Below are 10,261 nucleotides of genomic sequence, written 5' to 3'. Positions count from 1 at the left end.
ACAGAAAAGTTTTCTCAGGTCACAAAAAGCGGCCACACAAAATTTGAGGAGCAATGGAGGACATTTGGGGGTGGCAGTATGCGATTAACCAGCATTAGTCGAATCTCGGAAATTGTGAAAAATGAATTATAGTTCGTTATTTGGGGCTTGAATCGAATAGGTTTACTCCTGGAATGCCCTCGGACACGTGGTTGAAAAACCGGGGGGGAGGGGGGGGGGGAACGTGGTGCAGTACGACCTCTCGAACGGCTTAAAACGAAGTGTATAATACACGGTTTACAAGATTTCAGGGTCTCGGAAAAAAATTATCTGGAAATAACACAAAAGTTTTCTCGAGTAACATAAAGCGGCCACACAAAATTTGAGGAGCAACAGAGGATATTTGGGGGTGCCGGTATGCGATTAACTAGCGTTAGTCGAACCTCGGAAATCGTGAAAAATGAATTATTACTCGTTATTTGGGACTGGAATCGAATTCGTTACTCCTGCAATGACCTCGGACACGTGGTTGAAAAACTGGGAGGAAAAGAAACATGGTGCGGTACGACCTCTTGAACGGCTCAAAACGAAGTGTATAATACACGGTTTTTCGAGATCTCAGGGTCTCGGAAACAAATTCTCTGGAAATCACACAAAAGGTTTCTTGAGTCACATAAAGCGGTCACAATAAATTTGAGGGCCAACGGAGGACATTTTGGGGTACCGGTATGCGATCAACCAGCATTCGTCGAACCTCGGATAATCGTGAAAAGTGAAATAAAAATCATTATTTGGGGTGGAAATTAAATAGTTTTACTCCTGCAATGACCTCAGACACGTGGTTGAAAAACGGGGAGAAAAATAATCGTGGTTCGATACGACCTCCTGAACAGCTCAAAATGAAATATATAATACACGGTTTTCGAGATTTCAGGGTCTTTGAAAAAATTCTCTGGAAATCACACAAAAGATTTCTCGAGTCACATATAGCGGCCATACAAAATTTGAGGAGCAACGGAAGACATTTGGGGTACCGGTATGCGATAAACCAACATTCGTCGAACCTCGGATAATCGTGAAAAAAGAATTAAGACTCGTTATTTAGGGCTGGAATTAAATAGTTTTACTCCTGCAAGGACCTCGGACACGTGGTTGAAAAACTGGGAGGAAAAGAAACATGGTGCAGGAACCTCCCGAACGGCTCAAAACGACGTGGATAATACACGATTTTCGAGATTCCAGGGTCCCGGAAAAATCCTTTGAAAATCACACAAAAGGTTTCTCGGCTCAAATAAAGCGGCCACACAAAATTTAAGGAGCAACAGAGGACATTTAGAGGTACCGGTATGCGATAAACCAGCATTTTTCAAACCTTGGATAATCGTGAAATATCAATTAAGACTCGTTATTTGGGGCGGAAATTGAATAGTTTTAATCCTGCAATGACTTCCGACACGTGGTTTAAAAACAGGAGGAAAAAGAAACGTGGTCCGGTACGACCTCCCGAACGGCTCAAAATGAAGTGTATATATAATGCACGGTTTTCGAGATCTCAGAGTTTCGGAAAACATTCTCTGGAAATCACACAAAAGGTTTCTCTGGTCAAATAAAGCGGTCACACAAAATTTGAGAAGCAACATAGGACATTTGGGGGTACCGGTAGGCGATAAACCCGTATTCGTCGAATCTCGGATAATCGTGAAAAATGAAATAAGAATCATTATTTGGGGTGGTAATTGAATAGTTTTACTCCTATAATGACCTCGGATATGTGGTTGAAAAACGGGGAGAAAAAGAAACGTGGTCCGATACGACTTCCTGAACACCTCAAAATGAAGTTTATAATACATGGTTTTCGAGATTTCAGGGTCTCGGAAAAAAATTCTTTGGAAATCACACAAAAGTTTTCTCGAGTCACATAAAGCGGCAACACAAAATTTGAGGAGCAACGGAGGACATTTGGTATACCGGTATGCGATAAACCAGCATTCGTCGAATCTCAGATTATCGTGAAAAATGAATTAAGACTCATTATTTAGGGCGGGAATTAAATAGTTTTACTTCTGCAATCACCTCGGACATGTGGTTGAAAAACGGCCAGAAAAAAAACGTGGTCCGTTACGACCTTCCGAACGGCTCAAAATGAAGTGTATAATACACGGTTTCCGAGATTCCAGGGTCCCGGGAAAAAATTCGCTGAAAATCACACAAAAGGTTTCTCAGGTCAAATAAAGCGGCCACACAAAATTTGAGGAGCAACGGAGGACATTTGGGGGTACCAGTGTAAGATAAACCAGCATTCGTCGAACCTAGGAAATCGTGAAAAATGAATTATAACTTGTTATTTGGGGCTTGAATCGAATAGGTTTACTTCTGGAATGACCTCGGACACGTGGTTGATAACCCGGGAGGAAAAGAAACTTGGTGCGGTACGACCTCCTGAACGGCTCAAAATGAAGTGTATAATACACGGTTTTCGAGATTCCAGGGTCCCGGAACAAAATTCTCTGAAAATCATACAAAAGGTTTCTCGGGTCAAATAAAGCGGCTACACAAAATTTGAGGAGCAACAGAGGACATTTGGGAGTACCGGTGTGCGATAAACCAGCATTCGTCGATCCTTGGATAATCGTGAAAAATGAATTAAGACGCGTTATTTAGGGCTGGAATTGAATAGTTTTACTCCTACAATGACCTCGGACACGTGGTTGAAAAACTGGGAGGAAAAGAAACTTGGTCCGGTACAACCTCCCGAACGGCTCAAAATGAAGTGTATAATTCACGGTTTTCGAGATCTCTGGGTCTCGGAAAAAAATTCTCTGGAAATCACACAAAAGGTTTCTTGGGTCAAATAAAACGGTCACACAAAATTTGAGGAGCAACGGAGGACATTTATGGGTACCGGTATGCGATAAACCAGCATTCGTCGAACCACGGATAATTGTGAAAAATAAATTAAGACTCGTTATTTGGGGCGGAAATTGAATTGTTTTACTCCTGCAACGACCTCGGACACATGGTTGAAAAACGGGGAGATAAAGAAACGTGGTCCGGTACGACCTCACGAACGGCTCAAAATGAAGTGTATAATATAGGGTTTTCGAGATCTCAAGGTCTCGAAAAAAAATTCTCAGGAAATCACAAAAAAGATTTCTCGGGTCACATAAAGCGGTCACACAAAATTTGAGTAGCAACGGAGGACATTTGGGGTACCGGTATGCGATAAACCATCATTCGTCGAACCTCGGATAATTGTGAAAAATAAATTAAGACTCGTTATTTAGGGCTGGAATTGAATAGTTTTCCTCCGGCAATGACCTCGGACACGTGGTTGAAAAACTGGGAGGAAAAGAAACATGGTGCGGTACGACCTTCCGAACGGCTCAAAACGACGTGGATAATATACGTTTTTCGAGATTCCAGGGTCCCGGAAAAAATTCTTTGAAAATCACACAAAAGGTTTCTCGGGTCAAATAAAGCGGCCACACAAAATTTGAGGAGCAACGAAGGACATTTAGGGGTACCGGTATGCGATAAACCTACATTCGTCGAACCTCGGATAATCGTGAAAAATGAATTAAGACTCATTTTTTGGGGGCGGAAATTGAATAGTTTTACTCCTGCAATGACCGCGTACATGTGGTTGAAAAACTGGAAGAAAAAGAAACGTGGTCCGGTACGACCTCCAGAACGGCTCAAAATGAAGTGTATAATGCACGGTTTTCGAGATCTCAGGGTCTCGGAAAAAAATCTCTGGAAATCACACAAAAGGTTTCTTGGGTCAAATAAAGCGGTCACACAAAATTTGATGAGCAACGGAGGACATTTAGGGGTACCGGTATGCGATAAACCAGCATTCGTCGTACCTCGGATAATTGTGAAAAATAAATTAAGACTCGTTATTTGGGGCGGAAATTGAATAGTTTTACTCCTGCAATGACCTCGGACACGTGGTTGAAACCGGGGAGAAAAAGAAACGTGGTCCGGTACGACCTCCCGAATGGCTCAAAATGAACTGTATTTATATAATGCACGGTTTTTGAGATCTCTGGGTCACGGAAAAAAATTCTCTGGAAATCACACAAATGGTTTCTCGGGTCAAATAAACCTACAAATGTTCGGAACTAATAATTTGCTGGTACTAAATTGTAGGGATTGTTTCCCTCTTCATGGGGCAGGGCAGGACAAGATATACCATTTTCTCAGCAAATAACCGAGATAAGCCGGTTGAATCACAGTGAGACAAATCTCACGTCACATACACCACTCAGAGTTGTGGTACCGTTGGCTTTCGCAGTTTCACGATAACGGTATCTCGGAGTCATACTCGATGCGGTCGTTGCAGATATATTGACTATTTTTCTAAGTGACTTTTATAGCTGTTACAGTTGTCTAATGTAGCTTTCGTATACTGTTAACGAGTATCGAGATTTCAGGGTCCCGGAACAAAATTCTTTGAAAATCACACAAAAGGTTTTTCGGTTCAGATAAAGCAATCACATAAAATTTGAGGGGCAAAGGAGGACATTTGGGGTGCTGGTATTCGATAAACCTGCATTCGTCAAACCTCGGATAATCGTGAAAAATGAATTAAGACTCGTTATTTGGGGGCGGAAATTGAATAGTTTTACTCCTGCAATGACCTCGTACATGTGGTTGAAAAACGGGAAGAAAAAGAAACGTGGTCCGGTACGACCTCCCGGACGGCTCAAAATGAAGTGTATAATGCATGGTTTTCGAGATCTCAGGGTCTCGGAATTTTTTTTTCTGGAAATCACACAAAAGGTTTCTTGGGTCAAATAAAGCGGTCCCACAAAATTTGAGGAGCAACGGAGGACATTTAGGGGTACCGGTATGCGATAAACCAGCATTCGTCGAACCTCGGATAATTGTGAAAAATAAATTAAGACTCGTTATTTGGGGCGGAAATTGAATAGTTTTACTCCTGCAATGACCTCGGACACGTGGATGAAACCGGGGAGAAAAAGAAACGTGGTCCGGTACGACCTTCCGAATGGCTCAAAATGAAATGTATAATGCACGATTTTTGAGATCTCTGGGTCATGGAAAAAAATTCTCTGGATATCACACAAAAGGTTTCTCGGGTCAAATAAACCTACAAATGTTCGGAACTAATAATTTGCTGGTACTAAATTGTAGGGAACGTTTCCCTATTCATGGGGCAGGGCAGGACAAGATATACCAATTTCTCAGCAAATAACCGAGATAAGCCGGTTGAATCACAGTGAGATAAATCTCACGTCACATACACCACTCAGAGTTGTGGTACCGTTGGCTTTCGCAGTTTCACGATAACAGTATCTTGGAGTCATTCTCGATGCGGTCGTTGCAGATATATTGACTATTTTTCTAAGTGACTTTTATAGCTGTTATAGTTGTCTAATGTAGCTTTCGTATACTCTTAACGAGTATCGATATTTCAGGGTCCCGGAACAAAATTCTTTGAAAATCACACAAAAGGTTTTTCGGTTCAGATAAAGCGATCACATAAAATTTGAGGGGCAAAGGAGGACATTTGGGGTGCTGGTATTCGATAAACCTGCATTCGTCAAACCTCGGATAATCGTGAAAAATGAATTAAGACTCGTTATTTGGGAGCGGAAATTGAATAGTTTTACTCCTGCAATGACCTCGGACACGTGGTTGAAAAACTGGGAGGAAAAGAAACATGGTCTGGTACGACCTCGCGAACGGCTCAAAATGAAATGTATAATACATCGTTTTCGCGATTCCAGGGTCCCGAAACAAAATTCTCTGGAAATCAAACAAAAGGTTTCTCGGGTCATATAAAACGGCCACACAAAATTTGTGAAACAACGAAGGATATTTAGGGATACCGATATGCGATAAACCAGCATTCATCGAACCTTTGATAATCGTGAAAAATGAATTAGACTCGTTATTTGAGGCGGAAATTGAATAGTTTTACTCCTGCAATGACTTCGGATACGTGGTTCATAAACGGGGAGAAAAAGAAACGTGGTCCGGTACGACCTCCTGAACGGCTTTAAACGAAGTGTATAATACATGGTTTTCGAGATTCCAGGGCCCCGGAACAAAATTCTCTGAAAAACACACAAAAGGTTTCTCGGGTCAAATAAAGCGGCCACACAAAATTTGAGGAGCAACGAAGGACATTTAGGGGTACCGCTATGCGATAAACCAGCATTCGTCGAACCTCCGATAATCGTGAAAAATGAATTAAGACTCGTTATTTAGGGCGGATCCCCTCACATCTTAGCGCGGGAGATTTAGCTACTCATACCGGAATTAATAACGGAAACGAAAATAAAGATGAAAACAACAGAATTCATAATTAAATTAAATGAACAATAAAACCGCATAAAAGAAAGAATTAGGTATTAGGGATTCTAACTAATCAATTCTAATCTATAAAGAAGGAATAGAAGTAAACTAAAATTTAGAACAAGAATTACCAGAAATAAAGAAGGCAAGAAAAACGAATCCGGATGCAAAAGTAGAACTTTATTGAAAAATTAATGAAAACTGTAGAACAAACTAGGTATGTGTATCTAAATCTCTCTCAAAATCCATGTCTATCAAGCAGTAGGAAGGAGTTACGTTATATAGAAGTGTCACGTAAAACCCTTCTCCCAACCTAAGTACAAATGGGCTTAGGTTAAAATCTTTTAATTCTCGTCAGATTGCATAAGTGGTCGATCGACCATATCAACCAGTCGATCGACTAAAGGTCGAGAATATCAGAAGCTTCTGACTTAAAATAAAACTTGCACGTCAGCTCATGTGGTCAATCGACCATATCGACCATGGACCTCAGTCGATAGACTGACTGCTCTTCCTGCAGTCAACTGTTCAGCATTCTGACAGTCTATATGACAGTCTATAGACCATGTAGGTCAGTCTATAGACCAAGTCAGCTGGTAATCCGCTTCTAAAACTCTCGCAAATCTATCTTTCAGGCCTTGCTACGCGCACCAAGTTCATATCCCGAGTCAAACCACCTCCCGAACGGCTCAAAATGAAGTGTATAATACACGGTTTTCGAGATTTCAGGGTCTCAGAATTTTTTTCTCTGGAAATCAAACAAAAGTTTTCTCGGGTCACATAAAGCGGCCACACAAAATTTGAGGAGCAACGGAGGACATTTGGGGGTGCTAGTATGCGATTAACCAGCATTCGTCGAACCTCGGAAATCGAGAAGAATGAATTATTACTCGTTGGAATCGAATAGGTTTACTCCTGCAATAACCTCAAACACGTGGTTGAAAAATCGGGAAGAAAAAAAACGTGGTGCGGTACGACCTCCCGAGAACGGCTCAAAGGAAGTGTATAATATACGGTTTTCGAGATTTTTGGATCCTAGAACAAAATTCTTTGAAAATCACACAAAAGGTTTCTCGCGTTAAATAAAGCGGCCACACAAAATTTGAGGAGCAATAAAGGATATTTAGAGGTACCGTTATGAGATAAACCAGCATTCGTCGAACCTTGGATAATCGTGAAAAATGAATTAAGACTCGTTATTTGGGGCGGAAATTGAATAGTTTTACTCCAGCAATGACCTCGGACAAATGGTTGAAAAACGGGGAGAAAAAGAAACGTGGTCCGGTATGACCTCCCGAACGACTCAAAACGAAGTGTATACACGGTTTTCGATATTCGAGAGTCCCGGAACAAAATTCTCTGAAAATCACACAAAACGTTTCTCGGGTCAAATAAAGTGGCCACACAAAATTTGAGGAGCAACGGAGGACATTTGGGGGTACCGGTAAGCGATTAAGCAGCATTCGTCGAAACTCGGATAATCGTGAAAAATTAATTAAGACTCGTTATTTGGGGTGGAAATCGAATAGGTTTACTCATGCAATGACCTCAGACACGTGGTTGAAAAACGGGGAGTAAAAGAAACGACGTCCGGTACGACCGCCCGAACGGCTCAAAATGAATTGTATAATACACGATTTTCGAGATTTCAGGGTGTAACAATCCGGATTATAAAATAAACGAAAAACCTTATATAAAGTAAATATCAGAGTACGATACTGATAAAAGGGTCAAGGTGGCGGAAACACCTGACCAATCCGGTTCGCTACTAAATCCAAAACCAAACTAATATATTATTCAAAGGGTTCATAAAACTTAAAAGCAAACTCCTATTTTATTATTAAATCTCGCCTCTCGCTGCATCCCAACGAACACCATTAAGCTGTAACACCCGATCAACCTGAGAAGGGGGTCGACAATTCAGTCGGGAGTAACTAGATGCTCTCCCAGTCATGTTTACAACAATTGAATATAACTAACAATCAATAACAATTGAAATGCAAAACCAGTAAACATGTGAGACCATCTATACTCATGAAAACTCGACACCAACTTACCATTGAACAATGACAAGGACAAACATATGAAATGAATACCCCAAGTTAAACAACATGTGATAACGCATAAAGACATAAACCATATTACGACATTGTGCGAAACATAGAACCATCATAACCACGACATACAAGAACAGACCAAACAACAAAGCACAATGTATAGAATGAACGCCGTTAGAGCGATTAACGAACTGCCTCTAACTAATGGAGCGATTAACGAACTGCCTCCATTCAATGGTATGGGCCGATTAATGAACTGCACCCACAGTGGACCGATCAACGAACTGCATCCATACTATGTATAGCGTATAACCACTGCCTATATGCCTAAGACCTGGCCAGACCTCTCGGTGCAATAACTGTACACCGAACGACAAACGGGGACCAGAGCGATTAACGAACTGCCTCTGACCAATCCCGAACATAGACCATAACAAATCCCCGAAGGGTAGCCTTGGTTCATTCCGATAGTATATAACTGATACTATCGTCATCTATACACCAGCCAACCAACAAATGCACAGTATAACTGACTGCACCAACATGCATGAACAACGTCACGACTCATCTCATAGGATAGTATAACTGACTACCCTACTTATCATATGAACAAAAATAATCAACGAATCATGCACATATATTGACATACAATATAACTCAACACCACATAACATGCGAAACAAATATCAACCATTCAATGTTATAGTACTCCAGCTATAACTTCAACATTAACCATTTAATGTTGTAGTAACCTTAACCATAACATGAACTCTAGATGCGAGGTTATAGTAACCTCGACTATAACTTCAGTATGTATAACTTGAAGTTATACTTACCTCAACTATAACCTTGACACGAAACTCAAAGTTATACTAGCATTAACCATAACCTTGAGCCATAATCTCAGGGTTACATTAGTTACAGCTATAACCTTGAGCCATAATCTCAGGGTTACATTAGTTACAGCTATAACCTTGACTCGCACCTCAATGTTATAGTAGGTTTAGCTATAACCTTGAATTCATATTTCCAAGGTTATACCTCAAACAGACATAACTTGAGTAACAACCCAAAGTTGTACTAACTTCAGCTATAGCACTTGAATCATCATCAAGGTTATACTAGCTTTAGCTATAACTTTGGAGAGCACCCTTGGCCGCCTATCATGCCGCCACTAGGGTTCACTCGTAAACCCTAATTACGCTCATGGCACCCATAATAAACACATAAACAACATACGACATATAATTAATACATTAAAACATATACAAACATGCGAAAACATAATTAACATGATAATGAACAATCTAACACGTACCAATCATACAAGACAATCATTAAATCATATTAATTACATCAATTGGCATAAACACAATTAAAAGAAAACACCTAGTTACCTTATTAAGCAAATAATCCTAAAGATCGTCTTCAACGATATAAACGTCCTCTCCAGGAGCAACTTCCACGCCTTCATTGAATCATCCACGTGCCAAAGATAGCGAATCTTATAAATATACTAACTATATATATAAACTATAAAAACTATAAAACTATGTGAAAACATAAAACTTACGAAGAAGATAGATAAATCCAAGAAGTAGGATCGATCTAAGCACGAAAGATGATGAAGGAAGGAGGAAGAGGAAGAACGGCACGAAACCCTAGGCGAGGGGCGCGCGGCACAATAGAGGAAGAGAGGAGGAGAGAATTTAGGTTTAGAGTTTTGTGAGAAAAGAGAAGCAAGGGTTTGATTTCCCTTCTTATTTATAGAGAAGCTCATGGGTTTATTCTAAGCTTAGGCCCAAAACTTACCCATCTACACCAAAATCACGTGAGACCCAAGGAAGGAGCGGGTCTACACCGTTTTCGAGCCCAACAAGCCCAAAAGACAAGAGACG

This window comes from Silene latifolia, chromosome X, assembly GCF_048544455.1.
Source record: "Silene latifolia isolate original U9 population chromosome X, ASM4854445v1, whole genome shotgun sequence".
Lineage (NCBI taxonomy): Eukaryota > Viridiplantae > Streptophyta > Magnoliopsida > Caryophyllales > Caryophyllaceae > Silene > Silene latifolia.
This window is presented reverse-complemented; position numbering follows the sequence as displayed.